A 7,458-nucleotide genomic window follows, 5' to 3' on the forward strand; every position below is an offset into this window, starting at 1 on the left:
CTGACAATTTGCCCGCCAGTAAATTCTGTTTATAGTTTTGTTTGTCATACATGACCGTGCAGATATGGGGTGACAGAGACAATTAAATTGTATTACGTCGAGCGGGGGGCCTTTTCCTCCTCCTAGAGGCATCATCTTCATCCGTACCACGCCCCCACGAGCAGGCCGTGTAGAATATAGGGAGCTTCGCGCTGCAGGGCCAACTCTATCTTTTCAAAAAATACAGACATGTCTGGGACTTCCGAAATGAAAGATTCAACCTCACCTTCTAAGACTCAACAGGAGCAGGAGGCCATTATGCAGCCTCCGGGGGCTCCCAGGAAGATTCATACGGCACGTAGACGGGTACCTATGATGCGACCGTCGGAAGACCCGAGGGCTATCTGGGAGCTGCCCAACGGGAATAAACTGGTCTGCCTCTTTGACAACGTTGCGGAGGAACTGCGCGTCTTTCAGGTCACCGGAGACGGCCCAGACCCCCCGAAAGACGACCCGTATCTGGTGACTTTTTCCGAAACGGAATGGGGAAACTTGAAGACTGTCGTTACCCCGATGATGGAGGAGAGCACCGACCCCGACCTTGAGGTCGAGACTGGAAGAATGGAGATGCACTATAGAGATGCTCGTAAACAGCGTACCACCATTATGAAGTGGGACGTGACCGGGGAGCTGGACAAGAGAATGGTGAATATATGGCAGTGGCCTAAATGCGACTGTTTTGGCCTGAGAATACCGTTAGTGATTTGGATGCAGATGATTCAAGAAAAGTCTGGTTACTACCAAGCGATGTTTAAGGAGAGTCGGGGAGATGACAAAACCTACGCCGTAAGGACCCCCCTCACCCCCTCACCCACCGTCGCTATATAAAGTGGACTCTGTTACAACCCCTTTTCACAAACATCATGGCAGCAGCAGCAGCAGCAGCAAATTATAGCGACGGTGAAAGCGGGGACAATGAGGCTCCAGCAGCAACCCTGACCTCTGATCCCGGGGAGCTCCTTCCAACCCCCCCATCATCACCGGCCTCTGATCCTGGAGAGGACCCTCCGACGCCTGAGATCTGCACGCTTCTCTCCAGACCGGCTCTCTGCCGTGGGATGTTGGCTTGTATTAAGGCTATGATAGTGGGCCTTTTAACCTCAGTCATCAGGAAGCATCAAGAGAGAAACTGCTACGGTTGTGAAGTGGATCACCCCAGTCAGAGACAACACCCTTGTCTGTTTCCTCCAGGCAGAAATTACTTTTACATACACTTTGACTCTGTGTTGCGTGACCTCTGGACCGATCGGCTGACACCCGCCTTGACCCACGTTCTATCGACCCTGGGCATCCGAGCGGCCGCCGGCAGGTTGGAGGGGGCCGTGGAAGCTATCCTGTACGATCTGCGTGAGGCCCGCAACGGCATGGTGGAAATCACTCGACTGGAACAAGATCTGTTTGAACAGAACCCAGCGTTTAAGCAGATCCTGGAAGAAGAATTTCTGACTCGTTGGGAGGCCCGAGACTAAAACAAAAAGCATCTTGTGATGGGGAACGGTATCAGCAGACCCTTACGGCGGTTTATGTTAAATGTTTTTTTAGAAAAAGTTAGTCCACTATTGTTGCGTGCTATTGATAAAAGTGATTGTCGGGATGATTATGCTTGTTGCTGCTTTCATAGAGTGTTATTTGAGATTTCTCAAGTCGGAGAAAATTATCAGCGGGGGATGGATTTACTTACTCAACTGATGTCAGAGGGTGAAAGACATTCCCCCGAAAGTCTCATACGCGCTTGTCTATCTTGTATTCCTGACAATGAATTTGACTGTAATCACATTTTTGTATTTTACGCTTTAATAGTAGATGTAGTCACCTCTAAATTTCATGATAAGCAGCCTATCGATGTTAATCAGATGCTTTCTACTCTACATACATGTATCGTTGAAAAAGCCACTATATCCACTTTACTGCATGTGACATCGCTAATCTACCTCAACAACTGTCACGGCTGTAACTAAATGTATACCTGCATTTTGAAAATGTAACCTTCACAAATTGTATACCAGCTTTTTTAAAATATATCTTTCACTAATTGCAAAAATAAAAAAAAATTAAAACTTGAATACCGTTGTAATAGTCTTTGTAAAATAACGGGTAAAATTGCTGAGCAGGTTGGCCGAGTGGTTAAGGCGTTGGACTTAAGATCCAATGGACGTATGTCCGCGTGGGTTCGATCCCCACCCCAGCTAAACTCTTTTGTAAAATAATAATAATTAAAAAACAAACTACACAATATGGGTTAAATGTAGAAAAAACACACAAAATTTCACTGATGTTCACTCAGTCTCTTAACAACCCCCATCCACAGTCAGCTATAAAACGCCGCACCCCGCTCTCCCCCCACTCAGTGTGTGAAAAGCATGTCTGTTGCCAAGACTACAGCTCGCGTCTTGAGCAGTTCGTACTATGACCCCAGCCAACCGGGGTCATACGGAGGTGTCTCCAGACTGCAGAGAGCCGTGCAGCAAGATACGGGGAAAAAAGTGGCTGCTGATGACATCAGAGACTGGCTGTCTATGCAAGACAGTTATACTTTACATAAACCGGTTAAAAAGAATTTCCCCAGGAACAGAGTGTTTGTTCCGAGAGCCATGTATCAGTGGCAGGCCGATTTATGCGACATGCAAGGGCTGGCCAAATACAACGAGGGGTTAAAATACCTCCTTACGGTGATTGATGTTTTTTCTAAAAAAGCCTACGCGCGTGCTATAAGAAACAAGACTGGGGAAGCTGTAAAGGAGGCCTTTGATTCTATTTTAACCGAGGGGGGCGTCCCCCTCAAGCTACAGACGGATGCCGGTAAGGAGTTTTTAAATGGGACTTTTCAGAAACTTTTAAAAACTCATAAAATCACCCATTTCACTACGGCTAGTGAACTTAAAGCTTCCATCGTAGAGAGATTTAATCGAACGTTAAAAGAGAGGATGTACAGGTACTTTACGGCTAAAAACACCCGGCGATATGTGGACGTGTTGGACGATCTAATAAAGGGGTACAACCAGTCATTTCACAGCGCTATTAAAATGAAACCTGCCGAGGTCAGGCCCGATAATGCTCATCTAGTATTTGATAATCTATACGGTCCCCTGAAGAAAAAAAGCACACGGCCACGTTTTAAGTTTAACATAGGGGACACTGTGAGAGTCTCCAAGCACAGTCAGATATTTGACAAAAAGTACGAGCAGACATTTACGGACGAGTACTTTGTCATATGCGAACGTGTACCCAGATCCCCACCGGTATATAAATTGAGGGACGTGAGCGGTGAAATACTCGAGGGAACATTTTATGAAGCGGAGCTGCAGAAAGTCAAAATATCTCCGAGACGCGCGTTCAAGGTCGAGAAGGTTATAGGCTCAAAGACCGACAGAAAGGGGAAAAAGTGGATTTTAGTACATTGGCAGGGTTGGCCCTCGAGGTTCGATTCGTGGATACCGCGGTCGGACTTGATACAGGTTTAATTTTTTAAAAAAGAGAAAAAAAAGAAAAAAAAAGAAAATGGACGCCCGCCCCTCTTTTTACCTCACGCTACCGTCAAACTCTTGTCTCTCCATCTTCCCCGATAACCAGAGTTCGGATTACACCGTGATGCTCTCGCGACCTATAGAGCTACGGGGGCCTTACGAAGTAGCTCTGGCTGAAATCATGTATTGTTACACGTGGCGAAATGTTACACACCCGGATAATACTTTTGAATTGCGGGATACGGAGGCGGAGGCAAAGAGAGAGGCCGATCCTTTAGTGGACCTACCTTACCTTTTTCCTCGGAAAATTAAAGTGGGCTATTATGAATCTCTGAAACAGATTGTGACAGAAATCAACGCTACGTTAAAAAAATTAGGTACCGAAGTTTCCTTCTCATACAGCGAGATTACACGAAGGGTTAATATGACGGGAAACCATAAATACAAGATCCAATTTAAACCTACTCTGGCCTACATGCTGGGCTTTGAGCCGGGTCAGTGGTATAACCTAGGAGGAGGTAGCGGGTCGACCTCACCCTACCCGGGCGACATTCACGCGGGATTCTACAATATGTACGTCTACTGTAACATCGTGGAACCGCAGCACGTGGGGGAATTTGTAGTCCCGCTCCTCAGAACCGTTAAAATAGACGGTGCGTTCGGCGACGTAGTCACTTTGCCGTTCCACAAGCTGCAGTACGTACCGGTGAACAAGCAGAGCCTACAGAATTTGCATATCGAGATAAAGAACGATCAGAATACTCTGATTAATTTCTCCTACGGAAAAACGATCGTCAAGCTACACTTTCGCCCCGTTTAAAAAAAAAAGAAAACAATGGCTTACCACAATCCACAGAGATTTATTACGTATTACACCAGTCAGGCGGGACATGGGCTCCCCGGTTTTGCGGGGAGCCCCGTGATGTACGGGCGTGGGTTGGGGTCCATGCTCAGTAGGGCTTTTAGATTTGTTTTACCCTTTCTTAAGCGTGGGGTCGACATAGCGAAACCTCATTTGAAATCGGCGGTCAAAGGAATAGGTTCGGATCTCGCCAGCTCTGTAGTCAGCGGCCGTTTTACAAACACAGCTGACCCCAAGCAGGAAGGGTCGGGTCTGCTATTCCTGTCTCGGAGGAGGAGGGGGAGTAGAACGAGAGCCCTTCAGGAAAGTCGTAAAAAAAAAAAAAACCTGGCAGAGTCGTCAGGATTCCCAAGTCTCGACCAGCTAAGAGAAACAAGAAACCCCCCGGGGACATATTTTAAGAGAGAGAAAACGCAGCGTAAACAAGAATGGCTCTAGCTCACCGGCTCTCGGCTGAATGTACCAAATCTGAATTGGACCTGTTTGCGGCCCCTATGACGCAATTATCCATAGATCAGACCAATTATGTAGAAATCAACCCATTAAATTCCATTACCGATCAGGATGTTTTGGATTTCCTAATACCGGGGTCGGGCAATTTCTATGTGGACCTCAACTCTACACTGCTATATCTAAGGCTCAAGATCGTTAGGGCCGATGGAGCCCCCCTGCTTGACGCCGACCCCTGCGGTATTATACAGTACCCGCTAAACGGCATATTCTCCCAGCTGGATGTGAGTCTGAACGACGTCCTGATCAGTTCTTCGTCGGCCACGCACCCCTATAGGTCAGTCATAGAGACCCTGCTCAATTTTTCTACGGATACGCTAGAGAGTCAGTTTTCGGCAGGGCTCTGGTACAAAGACGTCGGGGGCGACTTGGATAGCGTGGACGTCTCAGCGCAGGGCCCCAACGTGGGGTTACAGAAGCGAGCCGCCTTCTGTAGAAACTCTCAGGAGTTTTCTCTGATGGGTCCTATACACGCCGATATTTTTTTCAGCGAACGAATGCTGTTAAACAACGTGGATATACGCTTAAAGTTTGTAAAGGCTAAAAGCGACTTTAGTCTCATGTGTAGAAATGACACCGATTACGAGCTGAAAATACTGAGGGCCAGCCTGTTTGTGAAAAAAGTGGAGGTCTCCCCGGCGGTGTCACTGGGTCACTCGGCCGCTCTCATGAAAGCAAACGCCCTGTACCCTATAAGCAGGGTAGTCGTTAAAAATTATACGCTGCCCGCACAATCGCGGGTTTGCCCGCAGGACAACCTCTTCCTGGGCAACTTACCGCGCTACATCGTTTTGGGGATCGTGGACCACGCCGCGTTCGTGGGCACGCGAAACAGAAAGCCGTTCAGGTTTCAGCATTGTGACCTGGAATTTCTGAGCCTCTCAGTCAACGGGCGACACATACCCAGCAAACCGTTCCAGCCCGATTTTAGAGCGAGGCAGTCGGTCAGAGAGTTTTACAACCTTTTCCTGGCTACAAACAGGCATTTAAAGGATTCGCCCTTATGCATCAACCGCGAGGATTTTGAAAACGGATACTCGCTATTTGCTCTCAATCTCTCCCGAGACGACGAGCTGGACGGCGGTGCCCTGTCACCCGCCATCAGCGGCACGTGCCGTCTGGATTTAAGGTTCAGAGCCCCACTACCTCGAACCATGAGTCTCATCGTCTACGCCTGCTTCGACAGCGTGATTGAAATAAACGCCAAGAGACAGGTTTTGGTGGACTTTTAATCATCATCATCATCATGAACACTCACCAGCTGGAATGCGTTTTACGGCCCCTGCTGGGGGATGCTTTTGGAGGCGTGTGGCCTAGCGATTTATTACCCACCCGCATAGAGACCAGGCCCGCTTTTCTGGTCGCAAACACGCATGACCAGAATAGAGAGGGTGAACACTGGATCGGGATAATTTTGGAGCCCCAAGAGGGTAAAGCCTCCTTCTTTGATTCTTACGGTTATCCCCCCGATTCCCCTTACTACCCAAAGAGTTTTATGAGCTTCTTGGGGAGGCACGCTACCGAAATAAGGTATAATACGCGTCAAGTTCAACATGACTTTTCTTCCACGTGCGGGGCCCACGTCGCCTTTTTCCTCTACCGGCGCTTCAAGGGACTTTCATTTCAAGAGACTATGATGTTGTACTCTGACGACTTGAGGAAAAACGACGCTCTAGTATCCGAGTTTATCAAGAAATATCACAAGTGTATTAGCCGTGTTAATGCCGATAAACTTTCAAAGCCGCAAAATGTATGTTCGTTAAAACTATTTAAAGATTGTTATGCTTGTTAGATTCATGTTGGGGAAAAAATAAAAACGTGACACCCTTTATTCAATAAATTTTACATTTTATTAACCGACGCGTTACAGGCGTTTTAATTCTTTTTCACACACGTATATAAAACACTTAATCGTTGTAATCTATCCACGGAGCATAAGGAGTACCCTTTAAAGGCCATAAACGATATTCTGGGGAGGAATCGCGCGCTGTGTGAGGGGTTCCCTCAAGCGGTGGTGGTGAGTCGTCAACAATACGTTTTCTACGTCTCCCGAGGTTCTGTTTCACAGGAGGGGAGGAGGGAGGCGGGGGATCCCTTCCGCCGTAATCTTTAAGATGACTTAGGGCTTTCCTGGCTTGGATGTTACCCACGCTCGTGAGGGGGATGTTTAATTCTGATATCACGTTTAAAAAGGGTTCCCAGCCTTTAGGATATCCGCCGGCGTGGGATTTAGGCTGCGATAAAGTTTTCATCAAATCTAAAATATGGGAACCTTTAATGGGTCTATCTCTGATGATGAGTTCACCCGACTGGGTCCAACGTACCGCCCCGTCGGAATCGAGCAGTTTATGCAAGATGTACCCCACGTTCTTTCTAGCCCTAGGCGCCACTTGCTGGATAACTTCCTGTACAGATTTGTCCCCAGTCGCGCCGCCGCCGTCAGGCTGTCTCCCCTCCTCCTCCTCCTCCGTTTTTTCTTTCCGCTCTGTAAGGACAATTTCTCGCCCCTGATTTTCCTCTTTTCGGGCTAGATTCAGATACCTCTGTAGCAATTGGTTGTATCTCTTCACTTTTTCATCCAGA

The 7,458-nt window shown here is 47.7% G+C and overlaps 1 non-coding gene across 1 annotated transcript; it reads left to right on the plus strand.

Annotated features, from left to right (window-relative positions):
• The first annotated feature begins 2,145 nt into the window (after nt 1–2,145).
• trnal-uaa (transfer RNA leucine (anticodon UAA)) lies at nt 2,146–2,228 on the plus strand. The gene has a single exon. It is a non-coding gene; the product is annotated as a tRNA-Leu (tRNA).
• The last annotated feature ends 5,230 nt before the right edge of the window (nt 2,229–7,458 follow it).

The sequence above is a fragment of the Brienomyrus brachyistius genome, unplaced genomic scaffold, assembly GCF_023856365.1.
Source record: "Brienomyrus brachyistius isolate T26 unplaced genomic scaffold, BBRACH_0.4 scaffold916, whole genome shotgun sequence".
Lineage (NCBI taxonomy): Eukaryota > Metazoa > Chordata > Actinopteri > Osteoglossiformes > Mormyridae > Brienomyrus > Brienomyrus brachyistius.